Genomic DNA, 18,524 nt, shown 5'->3' with positions numbered 1-18,524 from the left:
TGTATTACAGGGGGGAAAAATACCGGGCAGGGACTGGCTAAGATCTAAGAGTTACCACAGAGAAGCTGGATACGAGTCAGCAAATAGAAGTGTGGTTTAAAAAGTCAGCACCATTCTGGAGAACTGAAAATTTTAAATGAACATTTTACATTTCAACACCTAACATGATGTTGTATGCATTGAGAATATTTGCTGATTTGATTTAATTTGATTCATTGCTACAGATTTGTCTTACAAGGCCATAATCTTACAAGCTTCTTTTGGCAGCAGTGTGGTGGTTTATGCAGAAATATTGACATTCTCTTGCTTGATTCCTCAGGCCATGGCTCAGTCCTTCAGGGTGAAGGTTATTTGTGCAGTGGTGATGGGAGAGAGGTATTTCCCCTTATGAGATTCGATCCACTTGTAATTGAATAAAATTTTGTATTCAGGCCTTATTGAAGAGCTAACACTAATCAACTGAGACTAATCTCATCTACCAAACAAAAACTTGTCATGTGAGGAGTAAACAACCACTAAGTAATCTTCCACAACCATGGAGTTATTTAGCAATCTTGCTAGTAAAAGTGTAGCAGCTACTATTAAAGAGAGCCAGGAAAAATGTTTAATAGATGAATTCAAGATGAGCAGAGAACTGGAAAAATAAGATCTGTAAGTTACTGAATTTGAGAATGGAGAAGACCCCAAGGCAGATGTTAATAAGCTCTTCAAGTATTTACAAAGAAATGCAACCGCTCTAAAAGATAAAAGATTGAAAAGGACACTGAGTTTTGTCCTTAAACTTGTTTTTGTTTTCTCCAATAGCCATTTCTTTCTTTTTAATTTTTTTCTCAATATTTTATTGTGAAAAATATCAAACATTCAGAAATATTGAAAAACAGTACAATGTGTACCTGTACATCTTCACTTTAGACTCAACAGGTTTTGACATTTTTCCATATTATCTTTTATCTATCTATCTATCTTTTATCTATCCATCTATCTATTGATTGATGGGTTGATCATCTCTTTATCTGCTTACCTATCTTTGCTGAATCATTAAAAAGTAAGTTATAGGGGGCCTGGGGTTGTGGCTCAGTGGTAGAGTGCTCGCCTAGCATGCACAAGGCACTGGGTTCGATCCTCAGCACCACATAAATGTAAAATAAAGATGTTGTATCCACCTAAAACTTAAGAATAAATATTAAAAAAAGTAAGTTATAGACTTCATGTTTTTTATTCCTAAATACTTCAATGATGGGGTGTTTCTAAAAAATAAAGGTATTCTACACATTGTTGGGATGGTCAACAGCATAGAAACTCCTTTTGACTTAAATGATATTTCTTGCAGTTATTTAGAGAAGTGGAAGAAATGAAAGCTGTTCCATTTTTCTTTTACTGCATGACAAACCATTAAAAAACAATAACCCACAAAAGGTATTTCATTTTTATGGGGTCAGAATTCTGTGAGGTCAGATTCAGGCTTGTTTGGTGATTATTCTCCCTCATGTGTTAGTGATTGGGTATACCAAGTGTGGTATTTAGTTTGTAATGTAGTTCAAGAAAGCTTCATTTGTGTGTGTGTGTGTGTGTGTGTGTGTGTGTGTGATGGCAATCACAGAGTCCTACCAGATTTAAAGAAGAGGGGATGTCAATTCCCAGCTCTTTATCCTCAAAGTGGCAAATAATTTGTAGCCATCTTTAATCTGTCATGAAAGCACAGGATATCACATACTTGAAAAGACTATGTGCCAAAGGAGCACAATGTAGACCACTATTTATGTGCCAGATACTTTGTTAGAATAGCTGGTTACTTTTTGTCTACAGCTGGGTAAGTTTCCAAGAATCTCTTCACTTCCATTATTTGGCTGAAGGTGGACCTGGAATCTTCACTTTTAGTTCTGTGACTTGCTTCCAATAAAAATTCATCTCTGTCATCCCTGATCTGGTGGTGTCAGGAGATGTAGTGTGTTACTCACACGTTATTTAAATCTCCACATAACTCTGTTTCTGGGAAGTCCATCCTAGACAAGACAGGAATAGACAGCTTTCTCTTCATTTGCTGGAGAGATTTATACTATGTGTCTTTAAATCTTTTCCAAAACTCAGCACAAAGGGAATTGTTATATGTGGAAAGTCAGAAGATAGTCTCCAGTGAATTGCACTTTTGTAAAATAAGATTTGGGGGTGGGGAGGGAAGGAGAGGCACAGAAGTACTCTTTAGGTCACAACATTATACCTTATAGTATATTAAAGTTCAATTTCTTAGTTGTTAAAAGAGATAGCTCAAATGCTGGGTGCCCCAATCCTTTTTAGCAAGATAGTTACGGGTTTCAGTGACATTGGAGGGTAGTAAGTAGCAGCCGAAGTTAATTATATCTTAGGTTAATTATATGTGTTAATTACAGTTAATTATATTACACTATATTACACTTCAAAACTTTAGAGTGTTGGTCTTGATTCCTAATAGGGCTTGCCATGCATAACATTTCTAATAAATCTTTTTTGTTTTGATGTGAATAATTAGAAAGCTTATAAAGAATGAAGCATCCAACCACTTCCCTTTTAAAGTCAAAGTTCAATTACTCACAAAAGCTGAAGTACTGGATGCATTTATATTCCTTTGTTTCAAACTATGCAACACAGAAATAAATGGTCCTTAACTAAAAGCAGCAGTACTTTAGGCAAACCATGTTTCTTTATAAGTGTACCTAAATATTACTGTTTCTAAAATGATATTGTGGTTTTACTAAAGCCAGGAAAATGATAGAAATTTTTATTTTAACCTAAAACTGGCTTTAGTACTAACCTGAGGAAATCACATTAGCTAATTTGCTTATAAACTAATCAATAGCCCTTAAACTCCATTATAGAAATGATACATTTCCCCTTTGTATTAAGACACCAATGGCTTCCCTTTCCAACAAAGTTGTATCTTCTGTCTTGAGGGCACTGGAGCCACTGAGAGGCTGAGTAATTCTAAGAAAGGGAAAAAAGAAGATGCTCCTGGAGTTCAAATGCGACAGAATGTGTCTTTGGAGAACAGAGTGAGGGAAGACTGGCGGAATCTCAACTCTGCAAGGTGCTATATAATGTTCAGTTTTCACTGAACTTTGGAGGTGCTCTAGAAAGGTTACAAAAAAATAATTAGAGGGGGCCTGGAGATATAGCTCAGTTGGTAGAGTGCTTGCCTCGCATGCCCAAGACTCTGGGTTCACTCCCTAGCACCCCTCCCAAATATATATAATATAAATTTATATGTATAAGTGGTCACAAAGGCATAGTATACTTTTAATTAGCACAGATTAAGGCAATTCTGTTGGTATATAAACTGTTCCGCAGTTCCATCCTTCAAGATTGCTCCTATTCCTACCTTGTCAGGATGCAGGGGGGAAGTGTTGATGGTGAGTCCTAATTTCATGAATCTGTATCCACATTCCAGAACCGTTTGAATCATTTTGGACTTTCCTTTGAATCATTTAAGGAGAGTTCGGAGTGTTTTGTACATGTCTGGGCAGTACCCAGCACTGTGAGAGACTAATAAGAAATAAATAATGATTATCAACACATTTCATTTGCCCGTGTACCAGGAATTTCGCTGCCATCTTCTTAGCAAAAAGCAAACATAAGCAGGGATTCTGTCCAATCCCTCCTTTCTGCTGAAATTTCTCGTTATTTACCCCGGCTTAATGAATGGCCACCAGCTGGCAGACACAACAGCTTCATAATATTTGCACACAATTTATTTGGGTCGGTTTTTATTCCTCTCTCGGCTTGGAGCTAGAGTTGCCCGAAGGAAAATTCAGTAAAAGAACTCTGGAGGAAGGAACGGAGGTTTCGTTTTCCTGTGACTTCTAGGGAGAAATCCAGGACGGGCAGAGAGAAGTTTAGTAGCATTAATTTAAGGCTTAAATAAAAATAAAAATCACCCGGTATGAGGGCCAGGTGGTGCTTTGGAGAGAGGGCCTCATAAGAGGAAACCAGCCTTGGGATAAAGGGGACGGAGATAGAGAGAAAGCAGCGCTACTAAATGAAGGTCATTCCGCTGCGCGTCCAGACCCTAGTTTGCCACCCGCCAAAGGTGGGGGATCCCGTCTCGGCAGGAAAACCCGGTAGTCACAAGTCAGCCGGCAGCCGGTCCGACGCGCGTGGGCTGGCGCGCGGAGCCGAGGCGGGCGGAAGCCTGTCCCTTTAAGGGGCCGGTCTCCCGGCACCGCCGCCCCGACGCCGGGACGTGCCGGGGCCGCCCCGCCCCGAAGCCGCCCGTTTCCTGCGGGGCGGCGCGACGGCACCTGAGTGACTGCGGCGGCGGCGCCTTGGAGCGGGCGGCCCGTGCTGTGGTGCCGGCGCCGCCGCGTCTTCCCGGTTTCCTTCCCCAGCGCGCAGGGTGAGGGCGAGCAGGCCGCGCTGGGCCCGGCGCCGGCCGGGGGAGCGGCACGGGGAGGGCGGCGTCGGCCGCGGGGTCCCGGGGCAGGCGGGAGGGCGGGGGGCGCGGCCGCGGGACTCGGACACGGCAGGTCGGCTAGGCCTCGGGTCCTGGTTACCGCCGCGGGGCTTCTGCCCGGGCCGGACCCTCGCGGCGGGCGGGGATTCGGGGGCCGCTCGGCCTCGCCGGGCCGCCCAGGCCCGACCCAGGCTTTGCGGGCGCCTGCGAGTGCGGCCGGTGACTCCCCTGGGGACGTCTCCCGAGGGCGAGGTCGGCCCGAGAGGGCCTTGGGGTGACCGAGGCGCCTATTTATAGCCGGGCCTAAGGGCCCCCGGGAGGGAAGGCGGATTACCGCTCCTCGGCGGGTGGACCGAGGGAGTGCGGCTCCGGCGGCTCCGGCGGTTCCCTGGGCCGGAGCTGGGCCATGCTTGAGCCATGCTTACGCCATGCTGGAATTTCGGCCCTTGCCGCTCCCTCCCGGCACTTGGGGCACCCGCTTTCGGGTGCTCGCCCCTTCCCTGGCGCCGCTCCCACTGTCCTGTGAGTGTCCCGGGGTAGTGGTGGGAGGCGAACCGGGACGGGAAAGCAGCACGAGGGGAGAGTTTGGAAAAAGAGGACCGCTCCCGAGACGGGCGAAGTTATCCTTTCCTCTCCCCGAGGGGTGTGTCTTCCTCAGTGATTCGCCCCACACCCCGCCACTTCGGTTTCCAACAATGAGGTTTTTGGCGTAGAGGACTTCGAAAGAAAACCAAACTGGCAGTGTAGAGCAGTCGTTTGTCAGTCCAGCACCTGGTGGGGGGTGTGCAACCTCGCCGCCGGTGAAGGAGCCTGAGTGCAGCAGAAAAGGTGGGCCCCCAAGGCTTCCTGACCTTGTCTAGCTGCAACCTTGATTAGGTCAGTAGGGGGCTGTTTAAAGTTAGCTGTTCCGTCTGGGAGGAAACCAAGTTCTTAACTCTGCTGGGCTTGTACCAGAAACGGATTCCGAAGCAGCTATTTGAATAAGAACTGCTTAAAAAGCTACAGTTAAAGTTAACTGTTAAAAGTTGGGTTGTTTTTTTTTGAGATGCTTGACAAATTCAGACACTCATAGTAAGCTAAATAAAGATAAACACCTTGGGGGTCAACTAAACACTTGGAATTGTGTAGCTGTTCACTTAAAAGTTTGAATTTTGGATGAATTAGGTTGCACTTTTCCACCCTACCTCGCCTAGTGGGCAAGTGACAACAGTGTCTTAAGTTTGGTTAAAAGCAGTTGTTGATGAGTTCAGATAATTTTCCCAAGAGCAGCGCTGGAGTACTCTTTAGTTGATCTGTATTTTGGGATGCTTTGCAGTATAGACTTTCATATTTGATATGAAAAAAGCAAGGCTTCCCCCCCCCCCCCCTTTCTTTCTTTCAAGGATCTGACACCATATTGCTGGGCCTACTGTTTGTAGGTTCTAAGAGAAAAGTTAATATCCCCCCCCCCCCCAATGCCCTTCCAACATTGAGTTAAAAATCTCTCTGCTAATTTTGTAGCCCTCAGCACACCTTAAGTGTCTCATTTGTCAGATGGGTTTCTAGAAAGAATAAGGTGTTCCTAATTTACTGAGGCATACTGAAACTTGAAATATAATAAGATCTATTGAAAAATTTTCTTCAGTGTATTAAACACTTTAAGATTATAAAGGATATCCAGTATTTAACTATTTCTTGATGATTCAGGATTAGTCTTATGAAAAGCTATTAGTTTTTAATTTGTTTCCATCCAGATATTTCTTTGTCCTTGATATCAGAAGTTTCTTCTGCTGAATAGAGTGCTTTCCTTAAAAAAAATCTCTCACCCCGAAATACTTGCTAATTTATAGGATTTAATCTGCTTTTGGTAGGGAGAGGTTTTTAAGAATTGTATGTTAAATGTCAGTTTTAGGGCTTTTCTAAAGGGCCTAAGAAGTGAAGGCTTTTTTTCTGAGGCTTAACTTCTGAAGGACCCATGTCAAGACTGTGACTGCTGGTAAGTTCTTAACTTCAGTCTTACTTGAAATATTTGGAATATTTGTGTGTGTGTGTGTGTGTGTGCACGCGCATGCTTGTGCGTGCTGTTGGGCTTTGAACGAAGGCTCTCCCCGGGTAAGTGCTCTATCTCTGAGCTACACACCTAGCTCTGGATGTATATTTATGTGCTCACCATAAATTTTTATAGCAAAGGAATTTTTTTTTTTAACCTTTATTTTACGTGTGTGCTGAGAATTGAACCCACTGCATTACACATGCTAGGCAAGTGCTCTAGCCACAACCCCAGCCTGCAAAGGAAGTTTTAATCCAAAAGATTTCCAATACTTTGTAAAAATTTTAAGTTGTTAATAAACTTAATGGCTCCAAGAAGGTTTTTATCTTTCTTAGGATTCTGACTTACAGAGAACTGTGCTTTATGAGAACATTCAAATATTTGAGGATGACATCTTATCAGCTGCTTGTTCTGTTTATAAATTTAGTTACTTTGAAAGTAAATACAAAGTATACTTAAAGGCTAGAAGCAAATAATTTTCTCTACAACTGACATTGATCATTATGAACAAATAGTTGCATTTCATTGCTTCCCCTTTCAGTTCTCTGAACATGATTTAGGATGTTCTGATCTGAAAAATGTAATTTATATATAAATCACTGGGAAAATGTTTATTCAAATAAAAATGTAACACCCCCCCCCCCCCCCCCCCCCCAGTAAATGAAAATTGAACTCTAAGGGGAAAAACCTTAGATGCCATGAAATTTAGAGTTAAGTTTGATTAACTTAACTCTGTATCTGAGATCTAGAAAACAGACAGTTTATAACTATGTCAGGTGGTTGAATTGATGCTTAAATATATTTTTGGTCTTTTTTTTAAATTAATTTTTTAGTTGTAGTTGGACACAATACTTTTCATTTGTTTATATGTGGTGCTGAGAATCGAACCCAGGGCCTTGCATGTGCTAGGCCAGTGCTCTACCCCTGAACCACAACCGTAGCCCCTATTTTTGGTCTTTGAGGGAGGTTTTAGACTGTTTCTTTTTACTTCTATAAAATGGTGTAGGCTTTTATTTGTAAATAGGCAAGATAATTTTAATACTAAGAATAGTTATAGAAGAGACTAATGGGAAATTTAATATTCCTAGGAACTATATAAGAAATGCTCAACCCCCTTTTAAAAAGTTATGTTTTGGAATTTACATAGCCTCTTAACTACTACAGGCTAATTAAGAACTTTTTAACAGTAACTTAAATCTGGTTTCAGCAAAGTGATTTGTATCCTAAATGTAACAAAAAAATTGTTTATAGTCTTCCTCTTCTAGGAAAATCTTCTTTTTGGGTTTTCTCCTTACTAATTGCTCATTTTATCTTTATAGATAAATTTCTTTTTTTTTTTAATTTTTTAGTTATAGTTGGACACAATATCTTTGTTTTTTATTTATTTTTATGTGGTACTGAGGATGGAACCCAGGGCCCTGCATGCACTAGGCAAGCACTCTACCGCTGAGACACAACCCCAGCCCCAGTCTTTATAGATAAATTTCTACTTTTAAAGTTGACATGTTCTTGGGGCTAGGGTTGTAGACTCAGTGGTAAAGCACTTGCCTAGCATGTGTGAGGTACTGGGTTTGATCCCTGGCACCACATAAAAATAAACAAATAAAATAAAAGTATTGTGTCCATCTACAACTAAAAAAATATTTTTTAAAAAAGTTGACATGTTCTGTCCTTTGTTTATTTTTCTTTTTATATTCCTCCAATGATCTCATATAGTGTCATGGCTTTCCATACTTACATGCTGATGGCTCCTCCTGTATTTGTTATCTCCAGCCTAACTTCCTTCCTGAGCTATAGACAACCTGTTAGGCCTATCTGCTTGTATGTACACTCAGCATAAACTTCCATATTCTTAACTTCTGGTGCAGTAACTTATCCCGTGCAGCTTCATTCAGTGTTCAGCCAAAAAAAAAATTGGGGTTATCTCTGACTTATCTTTTTCAGATTTGGTATTGTGCTCTTTCTTATCTTGACAATATATTTAGAATCCTGTCACTTTTTACCACCCTGCTCACCAATCATAAGAATGGTTCAGGCCATTATTATATCTTGCCTAGATTTCTGCAGTTAGCCTCCTAACTGGTTGCTCTGCTTCTATACAGGTTTTCTATAGTCTTTTCAACATAGCAACTAGACCATATCACTTCACAGAAGTCTGCAATGACTTCTCATACGTAGAATAAAAGCCCATAAGACCTTCATAGAACCTGGGTACTTCCATTCCCCTCATCTCCCTTGCTTCTCAAGTTAGCTGCCATTCTTCCCCCTGCTTGTTTCCCTCCAGCCCTCCTATCTGTCCTAGGGTCTTTAGAAATTGTCCCTCCCTGGAGCATTTTTCCCATAAGGTATTTGCACAGCTTATTCCCTTATCTACTTTGAGTCTTTACTCTTTGTCAATTTTTCAAAAAGGCTGTCATTTTCTTTAAAATGGCACCCCCTTCTGATTCCTGTACCCTGATCAATTTTCTCCATAGCACTTGTCATCTATCATACTATGCAGTTTTCTTATTGTTTATTGTCTTTTTTCCCTGTCTCCCAAAACATAATATAATATTATCTCTATGAAGGCAGAGCTTTTTTGTTTTTTGTTTTGAACTAAGCGAAACTAAGAGTTTGGCACATAGTAGTTGGTCAATAAGAACTTGGCAGATTAAAGCATTAAGTTTTTATCCTGCAGTTCCTTCCTTTGATGGATACCACATTCTTGGATGCATGTAGTTTTCTGTTTGCTCCTTTTCTCTTCTAGGAACCATTGGAGAGCAGAAGAAAGTAACAGGGAGCTTTTGGAACTCCTTAGAAAGGGAGTGATGTTAATGTGCTAGAGAATCCCTTACCTGCCCCACATGATAAAGACTGTTGATTAGATAACTTAAAAAGTTGGCCAAAGCAAGGACTCAAAATATGCACCTTAAATGTTTGTACATAAAACATTTTGTCTGTCTTTTTATTGGGATCATTCTTTTGCTGAGAAAAGGTCTTCTGTTTTTCCTTCCGTAATTTGTACCCTAAATCAATACCCATTACCTATAGTATTTGGTTCTTTAAAATGGAGTGAAAATGTAGGCACTAAGAAATTCCAAAAGTACTTCTAGATTTTTCCAATTCTTCATCAAGGGCTTCTGAAGGATTTATCTTAGGTTTTGTAAACTAACACTTTGTTTTTCAGAGGTGTCATAGAATTTTTGAGCCTACCATTAGTAGAGGAGAATGTCATATACCCACATTTCTTTATTTTGATTCTGAGTAAATTTGCAATTAGTTATCAGAGTTAATTATAATTAGTTTTATGAATTGTAAGTACACTATTAAGAGATGTGATGTTATGCTATCCTCACTGGAAAATGTGGACAATTGTTATTTATTATTACACATGCATTTTACACATTTGAATTTGGGAAGAAAACAGTTTGTAATAAGCTGAGTTAGTAGTTAGGAGATGTATTTAGATCTTATTAATTCTTAAGATTTTATGCAAGTTCTTTATTGCTGAGTTCTTTAATTATATAATTGTATATTGGAGAGAATATGAGTTCTAGGGAGTCTGAAGAGCTTGGACTTGAATTTGGCTTTGGAAGTTAGTACCACTTATTGCATGTGTGATCTTATCTTAACCTGCCTGAGGCTCATTAAAGAATTATGTTCTTATCTTGGTAGTTGCTACATAAGTGATAGCTAACTTTAGAGTGCTTATTTGCTGTCAGGCTCTGTAAATACTTTATGAACAGTATCACATTTAATCCTTTTAACAATCTTATGAGGTAGATATTGTTTGGAAACTAGGGTGAGAGGTTAAGTAGTTTGCCCAGAGACAGCAAAGGAGAGGAAGAACCTGCATTTTAACTGAGTTATGCTGATTTTAGAGTCCATTCTTATCATTGAGCTGTTTTGTAAAAATGCTTCAGGTGGAAACCATTTTTAAAGTGTGATTTGTCTGGTGTTAGGTGTTAGCAAAATAAAGATAACAAAGATTTTTTTTTCCTCATAAGAGAAGATTAACTTTTGAAATTAATGACTTAAATTTGAAGGTTAGAAAGTTTTTCAAGTGGAGAAAATAATAAAAATAATAAAAGCTACTTAAAATGAAATGATCCATGTTTTTGTTATAATGGAAAGCAATGGGTAGTTTGCAAGAATGTTTTTTTGTGTCAGTTCCTATGTATGTACATTATGGGTTGCTTATGGTTTTATGGACATTGTTCAGTGGTTATCTCAGAAAGGCCAATGCTGATCACCCTACCTAAAACACATACCCTCTATTCTTTGTCTCAGCTTTATTTTTCTTCATTGCACCTTTAGTCAGTTCCTGATACTACAATATATGTTTGTTTATATGCTTAATGGTTGTCTCACCTATAAGAATGGAAGCACTATGAGGTAAGAACTTTGTCTTGTTCATTACTGTGGACTGTATTTTTCTGGCACTTAGGTAATGATCACTTTGAATGAATGGATGGCCTGATTTTTGAAAATAATTGGGGAACTCACTGATAATTGTCATTTGTGCCATTCCTCCATTAGTGTGGGTAATTGAATCGTATTTGAAATGCCATGTGAAGTGAAACCTTATGGGATAGAGTTTCAGATTTACTTTTGGAAGAGTGGAATGGAAAACAATTCAAAGCCCAATTTCAGCAAAATACTTCTGTATTTCAGTTAGTTTTATTGATCAGTAATTTATTCTGAGTGGAATCTATATATAAATAAGGGATTTCATGTGTTTAGATCCAGTTAATCTTTGAAATAAATTTGGACAAAGTTAAGGTTTTTACATGGAAAGTGCCGTAATGTCCCAAATGCTATGTTGATGAGCATTTAAAACTTTTCTTAATCTTTAATATCCAAATTCAGGATGAATTTATTTATCTATACACCTGTATTTACCTAGGTTATTGGAAAGCCACATTTATTTGAAATATGTTCTATAATTATTTTACGTAGTTTTCATATCTGGATGTCTAAGGTTGGGTGAATGTCATGATTTCTATGAAGTGAAAATTTTAAGCTTGTCATTATTTCTGGATACAGTTTCAGATAATGTGCTTTATAATAATCTTTGTGGCTGGTACTCTTCCTGATGACTGGGGAATCATTTCTTAAACTACTTCTAGTTTGTGTTAAATGTTTACAGTAATTTTAAGTTTTAATTTGGATCCGTTGTAAAGGTGGCTTAGTTCTTTTGCTTGTTTTGTTTTTGGTCCCCAAAATTGGATTTAGTTTTAATTTGAAGGAAGTAGTTCTGAATGTGAAGTTTTGGGTACATTTAAGATTAACCTAAGATATAACCCATACATTTACCTTGTCTGGAGATAGGGGGAGAAAATAAATCATTCGTATTTTACTTAGTTGTAAAATGAGCAAAACTGAATTTTTGTTACGATTTAATAAAAATTTTTGTTCAGATTTAAGTCTGAACAAAATCTAATCTTCTAGCATTATTTACTTTGTATAAATAGGTATACATTTCATATCCTTTTATTGTTATTTAACCTTCACTTAGGCAAAAAGTCCCAGTAGCATTTAATACTTATAATAATATGTCTTTTGTGTAAAGAGAAGCTTTAGTTATTATTATTATTTTTTTGTTGCTGTGTCCATCTGATTTCCTACGGTAGCTTTGTTCTAAGTCAAGAAAACCCTAAGCATTTTCTGTGAGATTTTTAAAATTAGAATTCTTATTTTTATTTGCTTTTCTTTTTTTGGGGGAAAAATTTGTTCCAAAGTATAACTTTTCTAAAGTTATTCAGCACTGTTATCATAATTGTGTAGATTAAATAAGTAGGGAGGGTTATACCATATTTACCTGTCTGCTATAATTTGCATTTATCTCTTTCTACTTGAAATTAAATATTAAATAATTAGAAGTACAAGAGTACAGAATGTTTGTATAGTTTAGAGATTAAAAGTAAAATTCTTATGTACTGAACGCCTGTCTGTATGTCTTTCTCTCAGCTTTTTAAGTTTTTTCTTTTACATATAAAATATTTGTGAACTATGTATAAGATACAAAGATACAATGAATAGCTCTGTACCTAATATCCAGTTCAAGAACATTTTCCTTTTATTCCTTTGTATACTCTTTGTTGTCGTGCCCCACCCCCCCTCCAAGTAATCAATGTTTTTCTTACCTTTGCTTTTCATGTTGCCACATCTACTTATATCTCTAACCTATTTTTGTTTTGTATCTTTTTGAACTCTGGAAATGTGACCCTTTTGTATGAGTTTATTTGTAGACTTTATAGATCACTTTATGGATATGATTTTGACCATGTTGTGTATACCTCTAATTCATTTACGTTCACTTCTCATGGGATTTCATGGTGTGAATATTTTACAATTTATCTGTTTCCTGTTGATGGACCTTTGGGTTTCCAGGTGTTCCCTCCCTTTTCTTTCCTTTTTTTTTTTTTTTTTTTTTTGTTATAAGCAATGCTGCTTGCATAGGTACATTAATGCACTTAATTGTCTCCAGGATAGTACTTTTTCAAACTTTTTTTTTTTTTTAACCATTCACAATAAGAATTCATTTGACATTATGAGTCAGTACATTTTTAGGTACACACATGCAACAGAATTTACTTAAAAACCAACCTTTTAGTATTGAGGTTCTTACTATTGTTTCATTAAAAACAAAAATGCTAGTTAAGACTCACTATGTTGATTTTTGCTATCCACTAATGAATTGAGATTTACAGTTTGAATAAATGATTTTAGTGCTTATATCTAGTTAGGAACGAAATTGCTGGATTGTGGGGATAGTACATTTTCAGCTCTACTATGTAATGCCAAATTGTTTTTCAGTGTTGTTTTCCAGTGTAAGTGTACCATTTATTCCCCTTGCCAGTAAGTATGTATTATAATAGTCTCCACGTTTATGCTGTACTTGACACCGGTAAAAACTCAAGTGGGAGAATCTGTTCTGTATGCATTGATACTAGTAGATTTTTGAATTTCTAGTAACTAAAAAAACCTTTATCTTTTCAAGATAATAAGATCTTTATCTGTGCAGGACATTTTTGTTTCTTGTTCTCAGAAATGGCTGTTCATTTTTCTCTTGGGTGGTTTGTTTTCTTTTTGGCTGGTAGGAGTTCTTTATATGTTCTGAATACTAATTCTTTGTCAATTATGTATCACAAATGTCTTCTCCCACTTTGTGGTTGGTCTTATTTTTATGATGTCTCTATTAATAATAACTTAAAGAGTTTTTAATTTATCAGTATTTTCCTTTTGTGATTTATACTTTGTGTTCCATTTTAAGATATCTTTCTCTACCTCAAGTTTAGAAAGATAGCCTTGGGTTTTTGTCCTAAATTATTTTTTATATTGTCTGAGAATTTTTCCCTGAAGTTCTTTTTAAATTTCTTCTCTCTCAAGCTGTTGTTTACTTTTCTCCAAGTTCTTTATTGCTTAATATTTCAGGTTTTTTAAAGACTAAAATATATTTGTTTACTAGATGCCTTGAAGTAATTCTTAATTGTTTGCTCGAACAATATAGGGTCATTTTGAGGATTGCATCTACACTTTACTTCTAGAGCTATAAGAAAATAACTATGTAGGAATGTTTAAAAAAGTATGTTATTTGCATGTACCAATTGTTACAATGAATTCCAACATTATTTATAATTAAAATGTACCAACAAAATAAAAGTATGAATAGTTCAGTAAACTCCCTATCACCTCTTGTTTGGTGGTACTGGGAATTGAACCCATGGCTCCATGTTGCCAGGCAAGCTGTGTACCTCTGAAGTTATATCCCCAACCCTGTTCAGTAAACTTTGGTGTCTCCAACTCAACCCCTGTGACATTGAGATTTGTAAACATTTCAAAATGATGCTAATGTTTTCATGTGTTTTCCTTAAGTTGTTGTGGACATTTGATAAAGTGCTTAGTATTTGTCGTTTTTACCACAGTGCTATTGAAGTGTGAATAAATTTTTATATATACAGCTGCAACTGCAGAGCATATTTATAGTCTGAGGAACCAATGTTTTCTTCAATTTTGGAAAATTCTCAACTCTTTAAATACATAATTTCTTTTGTTATTTTCATTTTCTTACCTTTCAATAGACTTATGTTGGAGTTTCTTGGTTTATCGTTGCTGGATTGCTTTGGATCTTAATTGCTTTATTTTTTTCTCTTTATTTTCTGTGTCTTGTACTGGGTGAATTCAGTAGAATTAGCAATTTACTGAACCTTTCCTCTACCTAGTCCATTCTAGACTTTATTCCATCTATTTGAGTCTCTATGCCAGTATGCACAATTTTCATTTCTTAGATTTTGAATTGCTTTTTCAAATCTACCTGTTTCAATTTTGTTTTGTAAACTTTTTATTTAAAAACCTCTCTTGTTGATGAAGTCAGAGCACGACAGGGCTGACCCCTTCACCTTTGAAGGTCCTGAAATAGTGGACTGCGATGAGTGTACCATTGGCTGGAAGAAAGGAAGAAATGTCATGGTCAAGACCATCAAGAAGAAGCCAGAAGCACAAGGGGCCAGGGCACTGTTAGGACCATCACTAAGCAAGTCCCCAACGAGTCATTTTTCACCTTTAGTTCTCTGAAAGCCTCGGGGAATGGAGACTCACTGGATGAAAATTCTGAGTTCACATGAGCCTCTAATTTTGAGATTGGACACTTCTTCTGTCAGTGGATAGTGCCTGGGCTGTGTTCTGTTTCACTGGAGAGACCATGGAGGATAATGACAATTTTGAAGAAGGCTAAGAAGGAGAGGAGGAAGATGAGGATGATGCCAAAATTAACCCCAAGAAAAAGCCCAGCCAGCAGCAGAGTACAAGTCACAGTGAGAAGCTATGGCCTGGTTGGCACTAGTGGACAGCTGCCAGGATGTGCCTAGTTCTGCTGCAGCACATAGACAGTGCTCATAACATCTAATGCACTTTCAAATGCATGACTTTGAAATTTCCTTAGGTTCTGTTCTGGTACCTGCAGCTTTGCGCTTTTCCAGGCCTGCCTTGGGGGCCATAGAACATGTGGATGGAGTAGGGCGGAGGGCCTATGGTGCCTCCCAGGGCCCTGCTTTGATTTGAGGAACCCACACTTTTGATGATACTGAGCCTGCTGAGAGCTGCTGTAGCTCTGGCATCCTGGCAATCTCAGTTTTTAGAGTGTTTTTTTTTTTTGTGTGTGTGTGTGTTGTAGTTTTCAAGGGAATGGGTGGGTTGTGGCATACACCTTTGAGGCAGGAGCTTAGTATCCCATCCTCATATATATTAATTGATGCTTGGAGGACTTTGAACTCACGCTGCCACTCATGTTTCCTGTTAGTGAGACCTGGTTAATGGCTGGTCACCAGAGTGTGTTCCAGTGGGAGCACTGCTTCCTGTGGTGCTGCTGAGGGCAGGAGCTGGTTCCGTGACACACAAAACTGGTGCTGCTGTTGGTGTGGGTGGTAGCCAAAGGACCAGGGTTCCTCATCCTCTAGTGAGGACTAGGCAGCAGTGGAAGTTATATCTTGCTTTCTCAGCAATCCCATCTCTGGACCCTACCACTTATTTTGTCTTAAAAGCTATGGGTGAGGTTGACCAATTGGCAGCTGGTTTGATGTTTCTGAGTATGTGGTGGTGCTGGTCTCTGGCAGCTGGAGATAACTGTGTCCATACCAGATGTGTAGAGTGTGTGCAGCCTTACCTGCTAACATATTTGTGCCTGAATACAGTGTTTTCAACTTATACAGAATAGTTGGAATATTCTATTACAGTTGTAAAATACAGAAAAAAAACTTTGTTAGTCTATTTCATGAAATCAATACCATATAGTATGAATTGATGTTTTTATTGATGATTTATTTTTTCTTGTTAAAATTCTTAGTGTTTTGGATTAAAAAAAAAAAAAAAAAAGAAAGTCTTGTTATTGGTGGTTGTTGTACCAGCTCATTATTTTGACAACTAAAGAGAAATAAGCATTTAACCTATTTTTCCTGTATTTGGATAACTGAATTGGTCATGCAAAAAGTTTCTATAGATGTATTCAAGCTAATAAAGGAGGGATCTACTTAGAATATCCCCATTTTGTATCTTCTAATGAATAAGATCTAGACAAAGATCACTGATAGTTATTAATATACAAAGAGATGTCCAAATGTTAGGTTCTTTCCAAAGAAAATCTGTCATACTGCATGTTGGTTTTATACTCAGAACCCTGAAATTTGATCTAGCCTTTAAACTCAAGTACCAGTTGACAAGAAATAGAAAAGACAAAAGATTTTGTTAAACACTGTGGGGATATCATCAACCAAATTCAGATTTGGAAAATTGATAGCTACCTGTTGTCCCCATTCCCATTCAAAAAATTGAACAACAAAGAAATTCAGGTATGGTAGATGAAAGGAGACAGGAAGTATATCAGTCACAGAAAAACAAAAAAAAATGTTTACAAAGCAGATGGGGAAGATGTGAGCTCTGGTTTGATAGTTGACTTCAAATAATAATTGTTTTTTATAATACTGGAGATTGGACCCAGGGCCTCAAACCTGCTAGGCAAATGCACTGAGCTATATTCCCAACCCTTTTAAAAATTTTGAGACAGGTTCTCACTGATTTGCTGAGGCTGGTCTTGAACTTGGGATCCTCTTGCTTCAGCGTCTCAAATGTTGATTTTTAAAATTTTTAAATTTTGATACTGGGTATTTAACCCAGTGGCACTTTACCACTAATCTACATCCTCAGCCCTTTTTATTTATTTTAAAATTTTGAGATGGGGTTTGCTTGGTTCCTTAGGACCTTGATAAGTTGCTGAGACTGGCCTCAAACTTGCACTCCTCCTATCAGCCTCTGAGTTGTTGGGATTATAGGAGAGCACCATAGTGCCAGGCCCCAAATGTTGATTTTTTAAAATCCATTACGAGACTGGGTGTTTTTTCTTTTCCACTTCTGGCTCAGAACTTATGTAAAACTATAGCTCCATATACTGGGTTTGCAAGTTGATTTTCATACTTTTTTCCTACTCCTTTCTTCTCCCCACCTTTTAAAAAAAGAAAAAGCTCTTTTTACAAACTGCAAAACCAATCCCTGTCTCCTGCCCCTTGGTGTCAAACATTGAACCTGGTTCTATTCTGTTGCTGTTACTTTAGGAGGTAAATTTCTGACTTGCCTATTTAAGAGCTAGTGTCCAGCCCTCTTCTCCATTCATTTTTATCTCTGTTCCATTTTAAATATGGTTGATAGTTTTGATTTTAATTACATTTCTGACCTAGTGAGGTGATTATCTTAGTTTTGAGTTTCTGTCTTTTAAATATCTCTTTTTATATTTCATGCCATTACTTAGTGTTTGGAATAGAAGGATCCTTATTAAAAGGTCTTCCCATCTTCTTCATTTTACCTACTTAAATTATTATTTTAGTCAGCCTTTCCTCACTGTGACCAAAATACTTGACAAGGACAATTTAGAGGAGAAAAAGTTTATTTTGGCTCATGGTTTTAGAAGTTCAGTCAATCCATGGTCAACTGACTTCATAGCTCAGGACCCAAGGCAGGACATCATGGTAGAAGGGTGTGGGTAGAGTAAAGCAGCTTAGGACATGACAACCATGAAGCAGAGAATGAGCTCCAGTCTGCAGGGACAAGATATAAACCCCAAAGACATATCCCCAGTGACCTACTTCCTCCCTACAGTTACCACTCAGTTAATCCATATCAGTGGATTAATCCACTTGATTAGGTCATACCTTTCATTGTATAATCATTTTACCTCTGAAAATTCTTGCATTGTGGGGGACAACTCATATCTAACACTTGTATTTTGAAGCCCAGCTTTATGTATTCTGGGTAATCAGTGTATCCTGAATAGTTTAGTTTTGCTTAAATATGTCATTTTTCAATCTTGTTGGATTCTATTCAACTCTATAGAACCAATTTGATTTGAGTATCAGAATAATTTATAATTATAACTGTTCATATTGTTTAACCTTGGTGTGATTATTGTTCCTGCTAGTTGATCTTACTCATTCTGTTTTTTCAGTTTGTTTTGTAGTTTTGATAGTCCAAGTCAAGCTAAATAGAGTATATTCTTTTATGAGGTAGGGTTGGTATCTCTTGCTATCTGAACTATTATTGCTAGGT

General features: G+C 37.9%; 1 protein-coding gene across 11 annotated transcripts in view; it reads left to right on the top strand.

Moving 5' to 3' along the window:
- Positions 1 to 4,234: 4,234 nt before the first annotated feature.
- The window catches only part of Ktn1 (kinectin 1), a 115,722-nt gene continuing 101,432 nt past the window's right edge, over positions 4,235 to 18,524 (top strand). For 6 of the 11 annotated variants that reach the window (XM_046460962.2, XM_046460960.2, XM_046460968.2 and 3 more), the window contains exon 1: positions 4,235 to 4,366. The gene's annotated coding sequence lies outside the window, so the exon portion shown is untranslated. Of the gene's footprint in view, positions 4,367 to 4,789; positions 5,252 to 18,524 lie in introns of those variants that run through there. The other 5 variants (XM_046460967.2, XM_046460964.2, XM_046460963.2 and 2 more) reach the window with 2 other exon arrangements.

The sequence above is a fragment of the Marmota monax genome, unplaced genomic scaffold, assembly GCF_021218885.2.
Source record: "Marmota monax isolate L192 unplaced genomic scaffold, Marmota_monax_Labrador192_F-V1.1 WCK01_AAM20220418_F8-fsc00001, whole genome shotgun sequence".
Lineage (NCBI taxonomy): Eukaryota > Metazoa > Chordata > Mammalia > Rodentia > Sciuridae > Marmota > Marmota monax.
Note: the sequence above shows the minus strand (reverse complement) of the source record. Positions and strands in the feature narration are given on the sequence as shown.